We start from the raw sequence: 23,504 nt of genomic DNA on the forward strand, positions 1-23,504 counted from the left end.
ACTTAGTGCATGTATGTCTTATTGGCTTTTGGAGGGATTGGGAGGCACAAAAAAAGCAGAGGCCCAATTAAAAGTTGCTGATCCAAACCAAAACTGAGAGGTGCATCCATCATAGAAAGCCTGGCTCACGTCCCCCGGAGCAACTCATAACTTGGGACCAAGAGTCGTTCAGCCATGCAATTCTGACTTAACACGTGAGCAAAGAGCATACTCCTTGACTAACAAGTTGCCCCCACTAACTTCTGAGCTGATGAGGATCTGGCAGGATTAAGGCTCTTTAATCCAGGGGAACTGCCTGTCCGCACACGTACACACACAGGAACAAGCAGCAGCACAGCAGCATGCACTCACACACGCATGCTCACAGCAATCGCACAAACATGCACCTGCTTAACCACACGCACACACACAGGAATCCAAGAATACGTATACAAAGGCATGTATTTTCATTAAATGATTGGAATTCTGGGCTTTATAATAATAAAAATCGTCCTTTTCACTGAAAAAAACAGGAAAAAGAAAAAAAGAAAAAAAAACGAAAAAAAAAAACGTTGGCCTGACAGTCTATACCATCCCGATTTAAAACTAAATCTGGTATATGGTGAAAAGACAATTGACACACAAAGGAAATATAATTCTAATGTAATTATGGCCTCACCTATGACTGTATTCGTCTTATTAAACTGGTAACACACACACACACACACACACACACACACACACACACACACACACACACACACACACACACACACACACACACACACACACACACACACACACACACACACACACACACACACACACACACACACACACACACACACACACACACACACACGACTGGACAGGACTAGCTGTCTGTTTGCATAATGAAACCTGTCCTGCGAGCCAGTAATGGCTGGAGGTAGAAAGCGCATTTGAGGTGAGGCTGTCTTATCAGTGCCAGGATCCAGCTCTGTGGGCAGCACACAATGAAGCTTTGAGTCTTGACCAGGTCACGGAAACATACATAAACACATCAAACTTCCTACTGTCACTAAAAGGGGGACCTGGAGTGGACCATGGTCTCACAAAACAACTCAAGAGCCTGAATCCCCCAAGGGCAGTTGCATATATCTGCACTTCAAATAGCCTGAGTGCACCTACAAAAGACACAAAAAAAATAAAACCTGGTGTTTTGGCTATTTTACAAGCCAATTACATTTTATGAACTAAGTATGATTCCTAAATGACAGCTAGTCCCTTGGCCAAACGAGTGCTAATGTGGCCAAGCTTGCAAGTCAGGCGTCAAATTCAAGTAGAGATTTTGGCTGTAGTTGGTAGATTTTTGTTGCCCTTTTTCCCAGGTCTTCTGTAATGGAAGCTATTGTGTGGTACACCCAACACCTCTCCTGTCTACTGTCTGTGGTTCACAGCATTGTTCGTAGGAAGACAATCGTGACCCCTGAGCCTTACTGTAGGTAGAGATACAAATTCACAAGGGGAGCTGTCTGAAAATGGGGCCAGAAACAGTGACTAACAAGTGATTAGATGTGTGCAAACCCCTGCGTAATAAGAGCCAAATACCCTTTTCAGGTGCCACAATGTAAATAAACCAAGTCCGACTCTAGTGTGTAAAAAATGTGCTTGTATGCATTTGACTGTGCACACAGGCAGGCGAAAGTTGTAGCCTGCAGTAGAGTCAAGTGTTTGAAAACAAGACAACTGAGCGAGAGGGAAAAAATATCGCTTCATCCCTCAATCCCGCTCTCTTCCAGCACACTCGTTTATTTAGGTCATATCATGTTTGGGCTCACTGCAGTGCCAGTGACAGGCTGCATGCTTCCAGCCTGCAGAGTGAAGAGGAGGAGCAGGAGGAAAACAGATCTGTCTGTTCTTGAGCCCCTCATCTTTGGTGCAATGTGCTATGCACACATTTTGAGTAAATATTGTCACCTTGAATCACTCGACATATTCATATTCGTCAGAGACATGACACCACCCAGTGCTGATGTTTTTAAACATACAGTATTTTCAAGATGTATCAACAGTGCTACTGTTTTTTTTTTAAACACATCTCGACGAAAAGTCGTATGTTTGTGATACTGTAGAATGATATTTGGGGAAGTTGTACTTTGAGGTAGGCAGGGTAATATGAAACAGGCATCTCTTTTTTTCTAGCCTTTTGAGAATTTGAAACAGCTGTGTTTTGACTCTGGCTAACAAAAATTGGCCAATTTGACAGCCACACATTTTCTGCAGATAACTACCAGATGGAAGTTAGTTTTGGAACCACAAAGATTGATTAATCTGTTGATTAGTCAATGTATTAAGTCTATAAAATGAAAAAGGGCCAATCACAGCTTCGGCACGCGCAAGTTGACATCTTCAAATGTCTCATTTTGTCTAACCAAAAGTCAAAAACCCACTGATTTTCAGTTCACCATTATATATGACAAAAAAGAAGCAGCAAATCTGGCCATTTGAGATGTTGGAAACCTTTTCATTATTTTTGCTTGAAAAATAATGACTAATCAGTTAAATGACTGATGATTTCAGCTCTAATCGTTTTTTAGTTAGTTTATAAATATATACATAAATATATACACATACATATACATATACATATACATATACACACACACACACACACACACACACACACACACACACACACACACACACACACACACACACACACACACACACACACACACACACACACACACACACACACACACACACATTTATTTTTCAGGGTTAAGGGTTAGCTCAGGAAAACTGGTAATAATTGCTGGTAAATTCTGGGAAGAAGTAGCCTCCAACTCAGACTAAAGTACAGAAAAAGAGGACTTTTCCTGCCAGGAAATCTCAATTTAGAGAGTCTCTTTGAATTTACCCCAGGGACAGACAGAGGTACCACGCTATCAGTCTGAAAAATTGTATTTTTGTCGTCTCATAGGCCAACGTAGTGCCAATAATGCCCCACAGCACCTTACTAAACTCACATTCTAAATCACTTAACACTTACACTACTGCCAGCTTACAACCCACTCACCCTCTCTCCTGACTACTGCAGTGTTTAAGAGAGACAAATAAGGAGGCAGCTGGAATATAAGTGAAAGCACATATATTCATGTGCGTGGGATAGGAAAGTGTACATTCGCTGTGTTTGTGTATATTTGGTGAAATATTAGTGCTCAGCAAAGCATATGTACTTGAGGGGGGAGAGATATTAATAGTAATAATTGTAAACATTACAAATTCTACCCTCATGTTGAGGGTAGAGATTATTTTGCCAAACTAACATTGATTCAGAGTTTTAAAAAATTGCAGCAAAACCCCATAATGAACTGAAGTCAAATACTTATTTCATTACATGTACAGTATACATACAATGGCGATGTACAATGTCTTAGAGATATGCGCACTGAACTGCAGTTGCAGAGGGAGGTATGTGTCGACATCAACAACCAGGGATTAACCTGTAAAAGCAGACTGGTGGGTCAAAAGTGGGTTGAACACATGTTCATCATCCCATGTCAAACATCGAGCTTGTTTATGAAATCTGCATTACCACTAGCATTAGGTAACTCTAGTGTGTGTGTGTGTGCGCACGTATGTGGTGTTTGCAGGAAGGTGAGCAGTGATAGGGATGGAGGCCAGAGGGAGCAGAGAACACAGAATGAGCAGTGAGGGGAAAGTCTGGCTGTGTTTGCCTGGTGCAGAGTGCTGGGGTCGGTGTGGGTCATGTGAGGTGGGTTTAGCCCCTTGTTTGGCCATGATCCAGAAGGAGGGAGGCAAGGTGGGAGAGCAAGATAGCAGCAAATTCGGACAAGGGCAGCTAAAGAGAAGGGAAAGCAAGGGAAAAGTCAAGATAATTGGCAGGAGGGACAGAGGGAAGTAAAATGATTATGATGGAAAAGAGCAGGAGGTTGAGATGAAATGAGAGAAAACAGGACAGCTGAAGAAGATGAAAGGTAGAGTGGAGAAGGCAGTCCCTTAGGTTTTATTTTCTTCCAGACTAATTAAAAATAAGGATGATATTCCTCATTGCATCAGCATGGCTTCAAAAGTTGTTTTTAACTGGATTAAATAATTAAAATCAATGCAACCTCATGACCTTAAGGAGGTGAATGAACACGCAGTAAAACAGACAGTAATAGCTTCTAACTCTGGCAAATATATCACAGACTTTATGATTTTCGGAGGCATTAATGGCAACAGAGCAAAAAAAACCCAAAAAAAAAACCAAAAGAAAAAAAAAAGGCCCCACTGTCGCCTTTCATGAATTGCCCCACTACTGTGCCAGCCAATACTCTTCATCCTATTCTATATTTCTCTGTTCAGGGAATTCCATGTCATCTGTGTTCAGACTGAGTTTATAGTTTGGAGAGCAACAGTGAGATAGGATAGCCTCAATCAATAAGGCCAGCAAACCATCATGCAAAGCATGCCTGTCCGGCATATCTGCCGATCCCTGTTATCAGGGAACTGACGGTCTTGAGGTGACGGTGCCTCTGTTCTGCTCCCACAGCCATATGAAGAGAGAATTTGAAAAATGCTGTTACTGTGGTAATCCAATTTGCTGGGCCCAGTTTGTGGCTTGGCATGCTTATGTAAAAAAAAACCCCCCCCCCCACACACACACACACACACACACACACACACACACACACACACACACACACACACACACACACACACACACACACACACACACACACACACACACACACACACACACACACACACACACACACACACACACACACACACACACACACACACACACACACACACACACACACACACACACACACACACACACACACACACACACACACACACACACACACACACACACACACACACTCATACACAAGACACACACACACACACACACTCAACAATGGTGGTAAAGTGTTAAGACAGAAATAAACAAAAGAGGAGAGACACAGACAGAAAAAACAGCAAACAAAACTACCGAAATAGAGTAAAACAGAGAGAACGAACATGACTTTTCCCGCAGCCAGTGCTGCACTGCTGCCTGGGAAGGAGGGAGGCAGTTCTGCTGCTGGCTGTAGATGTAACAGTATTTGAATAATCTCTCCAGGAATGGAAAACTGATTAATCCTTGCAGAAGGATCCTAGGGATGAGTACAGCGGTTGGGTTTCAAAGGAGAGATACAGGGAGGGAGGGAAAGGCTAAGAGAGCGAGTGACTGTGAGAGCAAGAGAGAGAAAGAGAGAATGGGCAGCAATTCAAGAAAAAAAAAAAAGGCCCCACTGTCGCCTTTCATGAATTGCCCCACTACTGTGCCAGCCAATACTCTTCATCCTATTCTATATTTCTCTGTTCAGGGAATTCCATGTCATCTGTGTTCAGACTGAGTTTATAGTTTGGAGAGAAACAGTGAGATAGGATAGCCTCAATCAATAAGGCCAGCAAACCATCATGCAAAGCATGCCTGTCCGGCATATCTGCCGATCCCTGTTATCAGGGAACTGACGGTCTTGAGGTGACGGTGCCTCTGTTCTGCTCCCACAGCCATATGAAGAGAGAATTTGAAAAATGCTGTTACTGTGGTAATCCAATTTGCTGGGCCCAGTTTGTGGCTTGGCATGCTTATGTAAAAAAAAACCCCCCCCCCCACACACACACACACACACACACACACACACACACAGAAGTAGAAAATCTGCATGAAAGAAAGCAAGGCTAGGCACACAAGTGAAATGCTGAGAAAACCAAAATGTCTATGACAAACTCTGGGTCCAAGATGGGGTCAAAGGCCAAGACCGTCTACTTGCTGGCATTCTGGTTGGCGAGTTTATGGTGACGAGAGAGGGAAATGAGTTTACAAACTAATCTCTTACCATTTTTACTACCAATAACTGCACAACAAATTTAATACCAATACCATCAACGACTGGTATTGGAAAATTCACAACTAACATGTTATGTTATTGCTCAAGCTGCAGTTGATTTAATTACAGTCTGATATTGACATTCAATGTTCAAGTACAAGAGAACCAGGCGTCCTGCAGCCCCCATCATCAATGCCAACCCTTAAATGTGATATTTTGGGTCACATGGATCAGTGCAGAATTCCTTACTGTGTCACAGTTTGGCCAAAATGGAGTTAATTCATTGTCAATATATATATATTCAGCAGTGGCACGTTGTCAGTACAAAATAAACAGCACCATTGCTGAAAATTAGCAGACTTTTTTTTTTTTTAAGTAGACTTTTTTCCAGTTCAAAAACACATATTTCCCCAGAGAATACAACTTTTGGGATAACCAAAAGAAGAAAGTTTCGTCTTTCACTGGAGAGCAACCTTTGGTCCAGGTGCCTCATAGGTGCCGTGAATGCATGGCACAGTTTAACATTGCTAATGTGAAAGATCACTTAGCAGTGTTGTTTACGTAAAATTATCTGTGTCTGTACTAACCAAACAAAAAAACTACCAACATACAACAAGTGAAGCAACATTCTATAATTTGTCTATTTTAGGTTATGAGTTATGTTAAATTATCGTTCTTTATATGCATCTTGCGAAGGTTCATAATCACTTCAGTTACATATAAACATCATAGGCTACAATACATTTTTTAGCTAATACGATGGCATTTAAAGAGTTTCATGCAATTAAAGTCGTATGTAATTGTGGCGGTTTTTTTTTTAACCTGGCAAAACAGATTTTCGACACAGCTGTGAACCCAAAGCTAGGATCTCCCCTGCCAATTACTATAATTGACTTGAGGCTGAACATAAAATAAATGGTACAGAAAGAAAAAAGAAAAAAAAAAAAATTCTTGTGGACACCAGCGTGTCCAAGCTGGTGGAAAGAGACAATGTCAACAAGTGTAAGTCATCACCAGCTGCTCCGGCTCAGCACTCCACACTTTGCTTCAATGATTTGTACTTTCCATTTACATTTACTCATTTGGCAGACACTTTTATCCAAAATGACTTACAATTGAGGCAACTTATGGTTCAGTGTCTTGCCCAAGGACATTTTGGCATGTAGACAGGAGGAATCAGGGACTGAACCGCCAACCCTGCGATCAGTGGACAACCTACTCTACCACCTGAGCCAAAGCCCCTCCATTGCACCATCAATGTCCCCAAAATAGTCATAATCACTTTATTTCATAGGTATGGCATGTGTCTGTACAGAGATCCACAGACATAAGCTGACACCCATGATGATAAGTCATTGGCTGTAATGTCGTGACCTGCAACAACTGTAAACGTCAGATAAATGCAGACAGAATTACTAACATGAGCGCAAATTGTACCAATAAAAATATGGACCTTGTGCGTCAGCAGGACAATGAGTCAATATTTCTATTATTCCTGAAAAGCATCTATTTTAGGACGGTCAAAATGTTAAAGGGACAGAACAAGAGCCAGAGAGAGAACGATCAGGACTCGGTACAAATGGGTGGTACTCCACAAAAGGAAGGAAATGATGGGAATAGGAGTGCTGGCTACTGTTTCCATGGCTCACTCGCGCTGTGTCTGCCAGTGAATCATTTCAGAGTCCTTCAATCTGTTCCCTGCCCCCAGCAAGACATGACGACCCCCGTTTCCTGAGTACACATGACTGACTGGGGTTAAGGTTGAGACAGAGAAAGAAGATATGGCCCAGACTGCTGCACAAGGGATATTGAGTTGCTCTTTACTCCAGCTACTTCTGTATGTGTGCACATCATCATATCTGGCTTTTTGTGTGTGGTCATGCTTGTGTTTGTGTGTTTGTGTATCTAGAAGCGCCCAGGCGTGGTATTAAGGGGTCCCAGCCTGGCAGCAAGTAGACCAGCCAGCAGGCCATTCGATACCGGGAGCCACACATCACTTTGAGCAACAGCTGAGGCCACATTTAACGGCCAGGGCAGTACTCTGGCACCAGGGAGTGGCAAATCACTGTTACTGTATCAACTCCCCTCAGGTGTGCCCCGGCAATGATTCACTGCCTGAAACAATAGGGAGGGTCGGACCTGGTTTCCACCACAAGGCCACAAGGGGCCTCGAGAAGGCATCCTTAAAATTTATGTATCTTGCATTTGCCCAAAAACAACATTTTTGGTTGTTTTTCAAAAAATCTTGCCAGAGGAAATTGTAAGCCAAATAGAGTGTACTTTCGATTAAATGAATAGAGCTGTAGCCATGCTGTGGAGAGGGGCTGCTGACTGAAAGCACTGGCCTGCTAGGTAGGTTTTGATGTACTGGTCTGAGTGCCCCAACTCCATCAATCCAGGTCCCTCGTTACAGCAGAATGCGCCTGAGAACACAATAGGTACCTACTCATGTGGCAGCCATGAGAAGATGTATTTATGAAGTGGCTGTGACTTTGTACACCGTCTGACCTAAAACAGCCATGTGTCAATTGCCATGTGTCATCAATTGAGTAGACTCACTATCTTCTTTCCTTCCTTCTTTCCTTTGTAAGGAAGACATCAGTGTTGTGCCAACTATGTGAAAGAAGCTTAACTTCCTCACAGGCAATCACTCAGACTGAACTACAATACATGGTCCCTGACTCTAGAAGTCTGCATGGAAACTTGGAGTAAACCTCGGAGCAAAAGAGCTACTCATGGAAACCGTGTTTACTTTTTCCCCTTGACATCACTTGCATTACACACACGGGCAGTGCAGCAGCAGAAGCAGCAGCACAGAGAACACAGCAGCAGTGGATACACATTTGCATAAACACACACCCGCCATACACCCACAAGTGTAAACACAAAACACACTTTCAAAAAACACAATATTCATGAAAACACACCCTCACACACGTACAAGTGAGACAGATGACAATAGCTTCTCAAGGCCCCAGAGTCAAAATGGCTCTATTATTAAGTTAGGTGTTCTAAAGAGAAGTAAAGTGCCATTAGAAGAGTTGCAGCAAGGTGGAGAAATCAGGCCAAATACTACACACTGGTTATTCTCCCCAGCCAGAGCACTGACCTGAGGATACACAGCCAAAGTTACATATTCACCAGGCGTCAGCAAAGTGCTGTTAATACATGATCTATAAATCCTACTTATGGTTGACTCACAACAAAAAGGCTAGCATTAGCATATTTATAGTGTCTCAGAGGAAGAATGCTGATCTAAGATTGCAGTTTATATCCCCAGGCTGTGAATATACTCATATATAACAGCAAACTAATCCAGCAGAGCCCCTGCTGAATAAAACAGATAGCTGACCATTCCTGGTTCAGTATTCCTACTGTGATTTTTTTTAACTTTGTGAACCTGAGCCCAGAGGATCTACGTTGATTAGTGAGTAGGCAGACACTGCCACAATCCAAGAACTTTGGTTAAAGTCCCATGTGCCAACATTCACTTTACGATCAACCACAAAAAATGTCAAGCTATATCCCTGTTATGGTCAAGTCAAGCAGAGGAGGATTTCACCACAAACTTGCAGACCATTTCTCCCATGAAGAATGGCTCGGACTGTGTTACATCATATCCAACACAGACAGACACACGGTTTCTGTCAAGTTAAACGGGTCTGGTTGTCACACTGTGACACAGTTAGCATGCAGAGTGGATACATGAAAAAAGACAGGCACCAGAGTGTGCTTCCTGCAGAGCTGCTGATTCAGAGGAGAAAAATAAAATACCACAGATAATGACATCAATAGGTGAGTGATGTGTTGAGGGCAGTCTGTGGATAATTTCATGCGCCATTGTTGGGTTGGGCCTCAGCGATGACAAGTCAAAGATTTCATGGTTAACACTCAGCGCTTGCTTTGCACAAGCAGTGACGTAATTTCTGATTTAACCACAGCAGGGCAAGTGACAGTGCATAGCCGGGTTTTTGAAAACACAGTCATTACTGCTGACACACACTAGCTGCTACCACCTCCCTGCTCCTAATGTAAAAATGTGAAATGCTTCCAATTTAAACACCACTTCAAAGTGCAGTTTAATTCATAGAGAAGTGATCAGGATTACAAATAGCACAGATGAAAGCAATCAGTGTAAGCAAGTATCCAATAAAGCATCTGAACAGGGTTAAGTGAAACCTTTAGCCAGATTACTTTAACTGTCATTAAATAAACTGGAGTGAAAAGAAACAACAGTGAAGTTACAATCCCTTCGTATTTTACTTGTGACCACATGTTGGTGTTTTAGCCAATTCTGACAACTTCCAGTGAGTGTAAACATCCTGCTCCATGATTATGGTTACTTTTATGTTATAGTCAAGTGGTTATTAAATGGTGAGAAGTTATAGGTTCCTCTTTGCCCCACTCTGCTTGTCCTCCTCCCTGTAGTGCTCTCATCCTTCTCCCTCCCTTCAGTTAGGTTGACCCAGGGGAGATGTCTGTCCGGCAGCTTCCAAATGACTTTGCCGCTTAAAAGGAGCTTATAGGGAACTGACTCACCTTAATGGCTTGACAGCTGCAGGCAAACACTCAGTTAATATCAACTTTTATGATTAAACATGATGACCGTTGCACGATCACAAGTTCAAAATGAAAGTGAGTCAATTTAGGCATCAAAGAAAAACTACAAAGCAGGAAAAACGATCCAGTGATCAGTGCCAATTAACTTGCTTCCCAAATGAGTTTCCCAGCCAATCCATGAGGAATTAAACTGCATGGGGATAATTTTTCTGTCCTATGCGTGGTGCTAATGCAGAAAGGGGAAGTTAAATTCTGCTGTCTGTGGCGGTTAGCAGGCCCTTTATAATACGCTTTTATGTGGTGGCTATTCTGGCAACTGTTTGGAATGACTAAAAGATGACTGTTGTCATTATCATCATTACTACCTCATCTCTTGGTAAACAGAGATTATAAAGCCAAAAGAGAAACAATTAACAGTGGAATTTAGAAACTGTAAAATGCATCCTAGGTGCCACTACACAGAATGCAAACGATCCTGTGTCTGTGGGCCAATATAAAAACACAGCTGAGGAAAGATGTGAATGGAAGATGTAAAAAGAAGGTAAAAAAAAGTCTTCCTCCTTTAATCATCGGGCCCAATAATCATAATTTGTAGTCCCATGCTGCTGACTAACCAGAATAATTTCAGCCATGTTCACAGGAGCAGAAATAGTCAAATGACAAATTTCAATCAATTATCAAATTATCAACTTGAAACCAGTAGGCATTACTTCAAAAAACAAAGAACAACCTTAACAGTTTTTTTCATTTTTATTTATGTGGCCAAAAAGATCATTTAGGCAGGCTATCTGAGTATGTTAGAGGCAAGGAAAGACCCGCAGCGGGGAACTGTGTCGGCATGTGTGTCCACTCTGTTCATGGAGTGATGAAGACCTGTCACTCTTCACTGCTCTCCCAATCATAATCTGGAGATGGCTACAGGGGAAACATATTCTGCTGGGGCTTTAAACACTGCACTGCTGGCTTATGACATTCACACACACACTTTTGACACTTTGTGAAGCATTACATACACACTTGAGAACATGCGTGTGACTTAGATATGCCCAAACACAGACACACTGGCCTAAGGCTGAGAGGGCAACACACACAAGTGACAGAGAGTTAAAGGCTGAAAGACAGAGACATACAAAAGAGCTGACCGTGTAAAAAGGTTTTAAAAGTGATTGAATGAAGTCCTGCATGAGCAGAAGAGATGGAAATGAGTAAGAAGGACGGTGAGAGAGAAAGAAAACAGATTACATGGAAAAACACTTGGAAGAATCAATATCACATAGAGAACCCACTCCATGGTTCCAGCTGCTGAGTCAATAATACAGCTTTTCATCCCAACAACACTATGGGTAAATGGCAACACAGTGTCATTTCAGTGGCACTTACAGTGTGTGTGTATGTGTGTGTGCTATACATTGTGAGGATCAATTTCAGTTTTAGATCATTGGATGGAAGACATTTTGCCCAGTCCGCACTTTCTGACACATCCTCAAAGGGCTATTTTAGAATTACGACTCTGTTTTAGGTTTATGGTTAGAATTAGGTTTAGGGGCTAGGGAATGCATTGTGCCAATGAGTGTCCTCACAACTAATGTAAGACAAGTATATGAGTGTGTGTGTGTGTGTGTGTGTGTGTGTGTGTGTGTGTGTGTGTGTGTGTGTGTCAGTAGCAGTATTTGTCTAGCAGCAGGAGTGATGAGAGGATGGAGTGGAACAGGAACTTCCTGCTGAGCGAACAGACACGCAATCGCTACACTGCCCCTCTGACCAGGCCAAGAGACACAGACACCACACACACAGAGTACGCACGCAAACGACACACACAAATCATTTTCTTTTCACCTCGTCTACCCTCCAGGTCAGTTATTTGAGTCTACAAAACTTCTTTTGATTCCACTTCAATGTGAACAAGGAAACTGAGGTAAACAGTAATAGGAGTCCACATGATGCAAGGTGGGTTATACTGATATCAGAAATCAGCCAACCAAACTGGTATTGTGAGCATGAATGTAAATGGAGCTGCAGTATTCAGTGCAGCTGTTGAGCCGCTCACTCATTTCAGGAATTCCTTCTATGTACCTCAGTTTCAGTCTCTGTCTCCTGGTTGTGCTATTTGTCTAGCCGAGGATAACTGCAGAATACCAAGTTATGCAACAGGTTAAGCCAAACTGCTAGTGCTAACTGGGTTTTTACCCAGCAGGTTTATGGTGAAGCTCGGGCCGGGGTGGAGCAGGATTTAATTTCTAAAGGAATAACATGGAGGAGGTCAAGAGCTACTTTAAACCTATGAGTATGTGTGCGCATTTTACCTTCTGAGAGCATGTTATGTTTCCTAGAAATATCGACTGGCTGAAATTGTGTTAGCTTTGTGGTTAAATTAGATTAGTGAACAGAGCACTGTCTCTAGAAGCACAGGGAAGGTTTCAGTCTTTGCCAACGTTGTAGGTATAGGGAAATAATTCTAGAAATGGTTTCATGTTGGAGGTTATTTCTGGGCAACTTCTGTGGGAGCACCTGCTAAGGTGCGAGGCTGGACTGTGAACTAAGGATTGTCAGTAAGAATGAGATGATGAGATGATATCATTACAAGTTTCACTCTCAGCAGTCATGATAGATGCTTTCCTTTTCCAAAAATGTTTGACAATTCTTTTGAAAAGGCGTCCAAAGTAGAAGGTTGTAATATTGACATAAGAAGCATTCATATGTTCAAGCAGCTGTGCAATTAAGCTCTTTCTCTGCAGCCAATAAAGCCATTTTATACATTAGGACTCTGGGCAACCTTTAAAAAAAGCAAGCATATAAGACAGTATAGTATACTCATGATTGATGTTAGAATAAGGGTTATTGTAAGCAGGTTTTCATTCTGGCTAAAGGACTAAACCAGGTAATGACACTGACCACCATACCCACTAGCAGAGAACAAACTAATCAGTAAAATCAGCCATTGCAGAGATCAGCTGAACTGAAAACCTGCATGGCACATGACTGAAGTGTTGGTGTCTTGCTATAGTAAGTCCACATGGCTGTTAGACACCCTGGCTCCAGGCTTGAACTTGTGACCTCGCCTATCTATTTATTGATTTTAAAAATCTGAGTTCTACCCATTTTTCCACATTGATAAACTTGATTTAACAAGGAATATGTGTGGGCCAAGGAAAGGACAGCCCAGCACTGTCATCTCTTACGAGAAAAACAAGAATAATAAAGCCGTCAAGCCTTCCCTTCCTTGGCCAAAGACAAGATCTGCGCAGGCAGGAAGACAAATGAACAGGCGAGCAGGCAAGGACTGCAGAGCACCAGAGAATGGAAAATTACCAGGGCTCCACAATCAGCTGGGCACCTTTGATCAGCCAGAGCCCAGGCACCAATTACTGTGGGATAATCGGTAGCCCTCAGAGGCCCGATGAGCTGCAGGCACTGTGGGCACAACGGGTCACTGACCAGCAGGCAAGGGCCTGGTCGCCAAGGCTTGTGGAGCCAAAAGCCGACGGTGCCCCTCGCTGAAATGCTGCATGAAGGCGGCCAAACAGACAAGCAGCACAGCGAAGCCATTGTTCCCCTCCTGTCGACTCAGCACAGTGGCACTCTCACAAGCCAGACATCCTCCCAGCACACCCCCTAGTGATGGAGGAATGGTGCAATGGTGTGCTGTGTGTGAACCTGCTACTGCAGACGCTTGTTGTTTTTCACACACTTTCCCTCTCCTCTGCAATCCAACGTACAAAACATACGCAGAATAAATGTGCACACACATGCTGCTCACACACCTGTCCCTGTAATTCTGTGGTAAACAAAAAGCTGCAGTGCTCAAGGCAGCACTTGCTGCACAGTGATGCAACACACAAGAAAAACATTCCTCGCCGCCCCTATTCACTGATAACCCTTTCCTACTCAGGAACAAGGCTTTAACTACCTGTTCGTGACGTACTTCACATTATCTGAGAGGAATTTGGATTGACAAAGCAAAGTAAATGAAACCGTGTGACCTCGCCAACATAAATGTTACATTTTTTCAAACACTCTGGTGTCTGACTCAAATGCAAGCTAGTAGCAAAGATTTATAAACAAAAACCTTGCCTCTCTACTTGAGCAGAACATGATATTCACCTCATTAATAATTGACATCTTTCTTGTGCTGGGGAATGTCCATCATCGATTAGCCCAGGCTACAACATTGGCTGCTGTGTTGCTCCTCCTTCCATTGTCAACAATTCACTGACCCGAAACAGTTCATAGACTTCCACAACAATAACTCTTTAGCAACTGCTACAGTAAGAAAATAACTCAATTACACCATCAAACTTCTCTGTCTCATAACTGAATCTTTTGCCTACTCATTCCATTCAGTTATCTAACAGAAACACAGTAGCCGGTGAACTTTGGATCAGACACACTGCAGTTACACAACAACCAGTGCCGGTCCAAGTAAACCCATATGGGCCAGAAGGAGCTTCCCTGTACACCACAAGTCAGCTGAAGAGTCTGATCTCAAAGCTGCGAGGCCTGGAGAGATGAGAGATGTTACACTGGGGGAAGAGAGCTTGTATTGGAGGCCTTTTTGATTAAAGACATATCAATGACATCTTTTATAGACTTATAGAAATTTAAAACATCGTGGTCTTGATACCAAAGTTGTACTTCGTTTGATACATTATTTTGCTGAGTTTAAACAAATTTCTCTGAAAAATCTTTTTTTTTTCTTTTTTTTTTTTTTTTTACATTGAACAAAACAGGCCAGATTTCTCAAATGTACCAATGCAAAATCATGTCTTAACACTATAAGCTGTATAAGAACTTTGCCCAAAATACAGCATTTAGCAAGGGAAACTATGATTTCAGTCAGACATACCTTATCAAAGAATACGTAGACATGGCAAAAAATTTGACCAATCATTAAGTGCAAACTTTAGCTGCTAGTTTTCAAATCGATGCTATGGATACAATTCTGTCAGAGAACCAGAGGTACTGCGATTAAGTACAAACTGTGATTATAATTACAAGAAATGAACAGTGTGGGTTGCTAATTGTGGTTTCACACTTCGATGCTACTGCACAAAAGTTACGTAGCTGTGAGCTGTTGGTATGCATTTCACAGAACTAATATTTCATGTGTGAAAAACAAAACAATGAAGCCACTTTCATTTGTATAGTTATACTTCGATACTTTACTTTGACCTGTCTTAATCCGATCTGGTTCATCTGGTGTCAGTGAATTCCTAAACTCAACCAGTTGAGAAGAGGGGAGATGAGTATGATGAGAATTCATGTCAGATATAGTGAGAAGGCTAAACTAAAAAAAAAAAAAAAAAAAATCAAAAGTAATTGTTAAAAGATTCTAATTTGCATATGTTAATAAAAGCCTGTACAGAGTACAGAGCATGTTCCCAGCTCAGGCTGAGACTGAGCTTGAAATGCATTTCCTACCTATCTGCATGTTTTGTCACAGACACTTTTTCACTATGTGTGCTTTTGTCATTGTATGTGCATCAACATCTTTAATAAACATTTTCACATTTTGCAAGCAAGGAGTTATTCTGTTTTTTGAAATGGGGAACTACCTCTGAACATTTTGTTGGTTCATATTCTTTTTATCGCTGCATCACCCAGCAACCGTTGTAGTGGTTACCAGGGAACTGGTGCCACGGCAACATCGAGACACGTCCAGGGTGACGACGGTAGGCGGGGCCAACAGAGGCTTGGAGCTGGGACTATACTACAGATAAGACAGAACTACACTGGACGCAGCATGCAGACAGTCACTGTAGTCAAGAAAATAGAAATTGTGCACACTGTCATCTGTGCTATGGACAAGGAGTCATTAGACATAACCACAGGCGCACACACATGCGTCACTCAGTTTTGAGACGGGAAGTCATTACACCAACCTCACAGTGCAGTGTTTACAATAGTGCATACAGTGGATAAGTGGGATGCACAAAGGTAGTTTTATAAAGCTGATACCAAAATCTACTTCTGTGTCACCCACATCAAACAAAGTTTTTAGTTATACTGCAAATGCAGGTGCGTGCGGTTAAGCCTTATAGGTTATAAATGTTCTAACACAGGTGAGTAAGATTTGGTCAAATAAAGTGACAAAACTCTGGTATAAATCACACACACAAATATCAGTTCCATAGTCAAATATTGGTGGCAAAAATAATATCAGTGCACCTGAGAGGCCAGACAGGGAAGGGCTGAAAGAATAAGGAAGGGTGGGAAAGTTTTTACTCATAAGCCAAAATCCTCATATCCAAAAAAATGCAACTGCTGCCACTTGCCAAAAAACGGCTGGTGGAAAGTACAAAGACCTGATTTAATATTTTATATTAGTGTCTTTTGGGTCAATCTTGTTTTGTTTCATAACTAAAATTTGTCTTTGCGAGGTGGAAAACACACCTCAGCCAAATGGCCTACACATCTAGCACTCTGACTGGCACCGGGAGCTGGTGCAGAGTTCCCACCCTGTGAGATACACCACTGGACTCTCCGTCCTGGGTCACTCGTAATTAAAGCAGAGATCATAGGGCTGAATAAAGCATGAGCTTTTCCAGCCCAGGAGGCTCAAGTATCACTCTATATAGGGGCCCAGTGAGACAAAAGGAGTCCCTGAGCCCCATACCATACCCAGGGAGGAGTGATACAGACGCAAACCTGAAAGGCAACTCCTTGCATACTGTGCCGCCCCCCCAACCCCCCCGGCTCTAATCCACAGTTTAAACAGCCAGGGCAAAATGAGAAGCTCAATGCCCCTTGGACCTAATTAAGAGCTAAAGATATTGTCCCAAATGGGGACACTCAAAGAACTGTGTTCAAAACAGTAAAACGCCATTAAAACCACCCACCCTTTAACTGTTGTCTTTCATTTTTAAAATGAGTGCTGACACAGCCAAATACTGCCTGGTTCGTATAAAACAGGGCGAACAGACACACTGTTCTAACCATTCTTCACAAACAACAGAAGCGTGATTTCAAAAACATTAATTTCAACGCAACACTCAGTCTCCTTTATCAGGTAAAGACTCTGATCATAATCTGGTTAACATAGGTAGATTATGTTCTGGAGAAATGCAATCTCTTGCAATTGTACCACAGAAAGATTTCTTATAGATTTTTATTGGTTGTATAATAAAAATATATCAGACAAAGAATGTCATGCAATGACTGTCATATGATGTGCATGTAACGGGAGTGGAGGAAAAGTGTTATACAGCTGCTATGGTTATAACTGCTTGTTGTTGCTAAAACTGTGAGTTGCAAGTGAAGGGAAAAACTTTATGACCTCTTCTACTGAATTGTCATCTCATACAATCCATGTTTGATTACAATAGTGTGCAGTTAAATGCATGAGGTCGGTTTTCGGGTTGGTTGGGCTGTCATAATAACCAAACACTAAGGAAACTGGGGTTTAGGAGCAGTCAGAACAATGCAATGGATATAAATTCCGGTTTCGTAAGTTAACCTGAGTGTGGTGTGTGTGTGTGCGCGCGTGCGTGCGTGCGCGTGCGTGAGTGCGTGCGTGCGCATGCAACCATAGTCAAAGATGCTCCTTAGTATTGAACTTTTGAATATTTGGATTTGTTTACAATCAGTTTGAGGAACACATCTTCCAAATGTACTGATTTGTGTGAGAAAATCATGGCCAAAAACAATTATGCTCCGTGACAGAGGATAAAACTCTTACCCTGCTTACCAACAAACACATCAAAGGCACAAGTTCAAACAAACTCTGCAGTTCTACAGAACCTATTTTAGGCTACTTGTGTTGAAACGGGGTCAGCTGCACATTTGAGATCCTGATTGTAAAACCTCCCCTCTGGTTGAATCTTCTCAGAGTGTCCCTGCTGGATTCACTCCCAATCAGCTCGGAATATGGAGCTCTGTGTGTGGATCTAACAAGTGCGGATAGTATGCCTTCTTCGTAATGATGTAAAGTTACCAGTTGCCACATCTAGCCACAAGTAGATGTTAATGATGCTCGAAACAACATCTGTCCTTTGAAGGGATCATTAAAATCATTTTCCAACTTCCCTAGGGTGCCATCCATTTTACAGGTAATTTTCCTTGTACTCAACCACAGCAGAAAAGTTTACTTGGGAACATTTTTGTACACAATTCATCTTGAGTCACACTGTCCAATTATAAGTGCACCAAGGGGTGGTTAGTAAAAATGTCTCCTGACTGCAAACAGCTCTTTTACTGAATAAGTGTTTCGGTAACCCATCATCCCACAAGGTTAGTTCTTTGGCAGAGGAGTGTGAGAAAACAAAAATCTCATTTTAGTTTATGTATCTTTGTTAACAAATTATTGACTTGTTGGCAGTCTTTGTCATAATCTCTGACGTTCATGCCTTCAAAAACACGCAATTTCTGATTATTTCTCACTCGGAATGAACAATATCACTCTTAACTTGGAAGAGAACCAAATTTTCAGGCATCTCACTGCACCTGAGTTTACATGTCCATATTCTCACCTTCCCAAACAAATAAATCTGAATAAGTAAACTTTTGATCTTTTTATTATATCACTCCAAATATGTTTGGTGTGTCCACACTCTAGTGAGCTGTGACTTTGAAAAAAAAACCCCACAGCTTACAGATGACACCATCAGCCAACACATTCAATGGCCTGCATCTAAACTGCAACCAACAGTGAGGATAAACATGACAAATAAATAGGACAGGTGAGCAGCCGAGAGATGGTCACAGAAAAATTGCCCTTATCCAGACTGTTTGATGCTGAAAAAGAAGAACAGAAACACAGAGGCATATCTCCCATTCCTGTCATCTCATATCTATTCTGTTACCACTGCACTGAAAGCTAAGCTGACACTGACACTCACTCTGTTTTCACCATAAGCGGCAAGAAGCAAGACTATCTCGCTGCTATCAGGGGACAAAAGTGAAGCCCTTTGATTGCGTTGTCATCGCGCAGAAAGTTTATCTTCCCGGTGTTGCATCACTACTCAGCATTCACATGTACAGCTCGCTGCCAAGAAAAGGCCTTTGAGAGCAAGGCGAACTGCTGAGAGTGAAGCTACTTTCTCCCACAGAGTGAATCACAAAGCTTTGGACACAGACTTCCAGCATTCTCCCCCTCTCTCTCAAACAGCTGACAGACTTGCACAGTGGGTTTGGTGGCAGGTAGCCAATCTTACCTCCCTCATTCTGTGAGATGAGCTGAACCATGAGTTACTTCCAAAATCTGGCAAAAACAATAAAACACTCGCAAATCACTCTTCTCTCTTTGCATGTGAGAGATCATCAGAGTCCTTTCCAAAAGACATATACATTTTCCAAATGGTTTAGAAATCCCCTGTACCATCAAAAGAAATACGGTGCGACATTAGAGCTAAAAAAAACCTTTTCATTTAATCGATTAGAGGATCAACAAAAAATTAATCTGCATTTTTCATTGTTTCTGTGATTTTTTTAAGAAAAAAGTGAAACATTTGTGGGGTTGAGGCTCTCAAAAGTGTGGATTTGATGTTTTTCTTTGGCAGATATGGTAGTAGACTGAATATATTTGGGTTTTGGGCTGTTGGTCTGATAAAATAAGCTATATGAACACATCTTACTAGGTTGTGGGACAGCACAATGGGCAGGTTTTGCTCTTTTCTGACATGTTATAGCCAACGTGTTAATCAGCGAACATTATATATGACATACAAGTAACAGCAGTTTTAGACAGACTAAATTATCAGCTTTCACCTTGAAGTTTGACATGATTGTCTCTCCACTACGAACACTGCAAAACAGCTGCATATACCAGTGCTTACCGGAACTAATGCAGAAAAGCCATATCTCAGCTCGGTATTAATTCAAGTGACAAATCCCATCAACAAAACACTAATGACTTAAAAATGATGCCTAACGAGGGCATCTGAACGTGGCCGCTCCCCATGAAGCAGGATGTTTCGGGCCGAATGAGCGTGCTTCTGTGGCCATCGTACAATCTATCATGGAGCTATCTTTGTAAAGTCTGCATGTGGAAGGTAATCTGACCACTGATGTTTATCTGATCAGGGATGGCAGACCAGAATGGAAATCGTTTGCTCCGCGGTTGTTCCAAGGAGTAAACTCGCACACAAGCTAAGGGTCTACCAATTATATCATTACCATATAAGAGAATCTAGGGCACATTATCACATTTCGCAAAAATTCAGAGCGTTAAAAACCATGAGTCACAGTTTATAACTTCAGGGCAATCAACTTGTCTGATGACTGGGAGCTGAACGTATGTGTCGAGCACCTATCTGTGTGTTAACCATTCTTCGTTTTAGCTTGACACATTTTTTTTACAAACTTGCCAAGTCACTAAATTTAACGGCAAATGAACACAGCCCCTTCACGACAGCCGACATTTGAAACGATATTACACAAGGCGTACGATTGACAGTCTGAAAATGATATGTCAAATGAAGTGCAAGCTGATCGCTATCCCACGATTTTAGTCCGAGTTGGGTTCATTATTTTGCTGAGTAACGTTCACGTCTTAAAGTTAAGCAGGTAAGTTGAGTATCGTTAGCTCCCTAACTAAGGTCAGCTAGCTAACTAACCTCCTAGCTCATTAGGCAGGGCAGAGGCAGACCTTTTCCAACATCCGTGATAGGTGGCAGACAGCTTCACAGCTTACATTTGGCTCATTCTGTTATCTAGTCGGGTTAGCATCTAGCTAAATGCATTGCAACTGGTTCTACGGGGAGCTACGAGCCGTGGAGCTAACGTAGCTGCGTGTGCCGCATCCGAAAAACACAAGCTAGTGCAGCTTAGCTGGGTGAGCTAACAAGCTCCAACGGGGCAGGCTAATTAATATACCGATACACATTTTATTTTCAGCCTACCTGCGATCACCGCTGCGACCCAGAAGACGCCCCGTTAATGCCGTCACCTATGTATCACGAACCGTGCCGTGCCAAAATAATTCAAATTCCACAGAAAGTGCAGCGAGAGACGCTCGCAGTCCAATCGCTTCAGCCACCGCCGCTGAATGGCTGCTACTCGGAGACTCAACCAAACTTCCTCCTTAGCAACGGACCGCCTCCGCGGGACCTCATTGGCCGGTGCGAGCGGATCGGAGGTGATCGATAGACGGTAACGCAACCTGGATCAAAACCGGACTTTCACTGCATTTCTTACAGGGCTGAGGGACTCCGACCTACCGCTGCAAGGGAGTGACTGGCTGCTACCATTTCTTTATCTGCAACTGATTAAACTTTCTGGATTATAGGTTTTGTCTTTAAGCCGTAAAAACATCGTGAAAATTAACAGTACAGGGCCCTAGGTTTATGTCTTTAAATGTCGTTTTTTTTTTGTTTGTTTGTTTTTTTTTCGTCTGACCAATAGTATAAAACCCAAAGATATTCAGTTTATCATCACATTTGGCAAAGAAAAGCTGCAAAATCCTCCGATCTGAGAGGCTGGAACTATATTTAAGAATAAAAAGAAGTGACTAAAACGATTACTTGATTATGGAAATACTTCCCAAATTAATTTACCGTTGCAGCTCTAAATATTTCAAACTAAATCACTCAAATTATTGTACTGTGGCCTACTGATAGAGTCCAAGGCCCATTTTCATCAAGCAGCCAAAAATTTTATTAATGTGCGAAAGGGAGAGATTAGAGTAAAAATATTTCCCTTCACAAACGTGATAACAAGCCATTCTATACTGTAAATTTTTACTTCTTAAAAATCAATTCAAGAGAGCTCATCAGGTCTCTTGAGTTGGTTCAGAGTAGGTGCTGGATGGCTGCAGCACAGATAAATGACTTTTACTTAGTTTTGTTTAGTATCACTTTCCACGTATCTTCCAACATCATCCATCCTCCGACGTATTCATCGTATGCACTCCTACTTCGGTGAGTGTATTCCCCTGAGTAGAAGATGGTTTCATTTATCCAATATTTCAAAAAAAAAAGATTACAGAAAAGTTCAAAACCTTAGAACGGATTTGTGTATCAGAGATTTGGGTGTCTTCTTTTCATATCCATTAATCATCTCTCGACCCCTTAAATTTATCTTTGGACCCTTTGGATAGGGTCAGCCCTAGTTTGGGACCCACTGGACTAAACTACCAAACTGTCTATAAAGTAGTTAAAACTCGGTCAAACATTACGCAATGATTATTCATATTTTAATATATTAATAATGTAACTTATTATAATATACCAGTTACTGGGTTCAACTGTCTGTAGAACAAGTACATTTACTTGTAATACTTAAAGTAAATTTAGCTGATAATACTTTTTAACTTTTACTTAGGTAAAATTTCAAATTCAGGGTATTGGTACTTCTAGTTAAGTACAGGATCTGAGTACTTCTTCAGACTCTGTAAATTACACAATGCAAAATAAATACTTGGTTACAAGTCTCGCATTCAAAATCTAATGTCAGTCGAAAGTATTATCAGCAAAATGTCTTTGAAGTATCAAAAAAAAATATATATATATAAGTATATATATATATGAGCACGTTATTTACATTAGTATTATTTATAGTATTATTGCTGGATCCTTATCACTGATGCAATACTGAGTAGGTACCATGTTACTTCTGTATTTGTTTGAGTTGGAACTAATTTTAAATACTTTACAACAGAGCTGCAATGATTAGTTGATGATTCGACCAGTTGATCAACGGAAAATTCCTCTACTATTTTGATAATCAAATAATCATTTCAGTAATTTTTTAAGCAAAATTACCAAACATTTGTTGTTTCCAGCTTCTCAAATGTGAGGATCTGATGCTTTGTCATACATTATAGTACAGCAATTATTACTTTGGCTTTTGGACTGTTGGTCAGACAAAACAAGATATTTGAAGTCGTCATCTTGGAATTATTTCTCACTACAGACTGACATTTTATACACAAGACAACAAATCAATGAATTGAGAACAATGAGCAGATGAATTAGAGTAGTAGTATGAACTACTGAACTTGTAACTAAAACTGACATAATGTAAAATGTGGCACATAATGGTAATGCTCAAGTCAGGTAAAAGTATTTAAGAAGAGTGCTTAAGCGCGAGTGTGTGTGTGTGTGTGTGTGTAAATGTACTTGGTTACATGTCTCCAATGGTGTCCAGTATGTGTCAGTC

General features: G+C 41.5%; 1 protein-coding gene across 6 annotated transcripts in view; it reads right to left on the reverse strand.

Annotated features, from left to right (window-relative positions):
- The window catches only part of numb (NUMB endocytic adaptor protein), a 42,150-nt gene extending 20,700 nt beyond the window's left edge, over window positions 1-21,450 (reverse strand). For 2 of the 6 annotated variants that reach the window (XM_040137481.1, XM_040137479.1), the window contains exon 1: window positions 21,248-21,445. The gene's annotated coding sequence lies outside the window, so the exon portion shown is untranslated. Of the gene's footprint in view, window positions 1-21,247 lie in introns of all 6 variants that reach the window. The other 4 variants (XM_040137478.1, XM_040137476.1, XM_040137477.1 and 1 more) reach the window with 4 other exon arrangements.
- Between the last annotated feature and the right edge of the window lie 2,054 nt (window positions 21,451-23,504).

Source organism: Xiphias gladius, chromosome 10 (genome assembly GCF_016859285.1).
Source record: "Xiphias gladius isolate SHS-SW01 ecotype Sanya breed wild chromosome 10, ASM1685928v1, whole genome shotgun sequence".
Classification (NCBI taxonomy): domain Eukaryota; kingdom Metazoa; phylum Chordata; class Actinopteri; order Istiophoriformes; family Xiphiidae; genus Xiphias; species Xiphias gladius.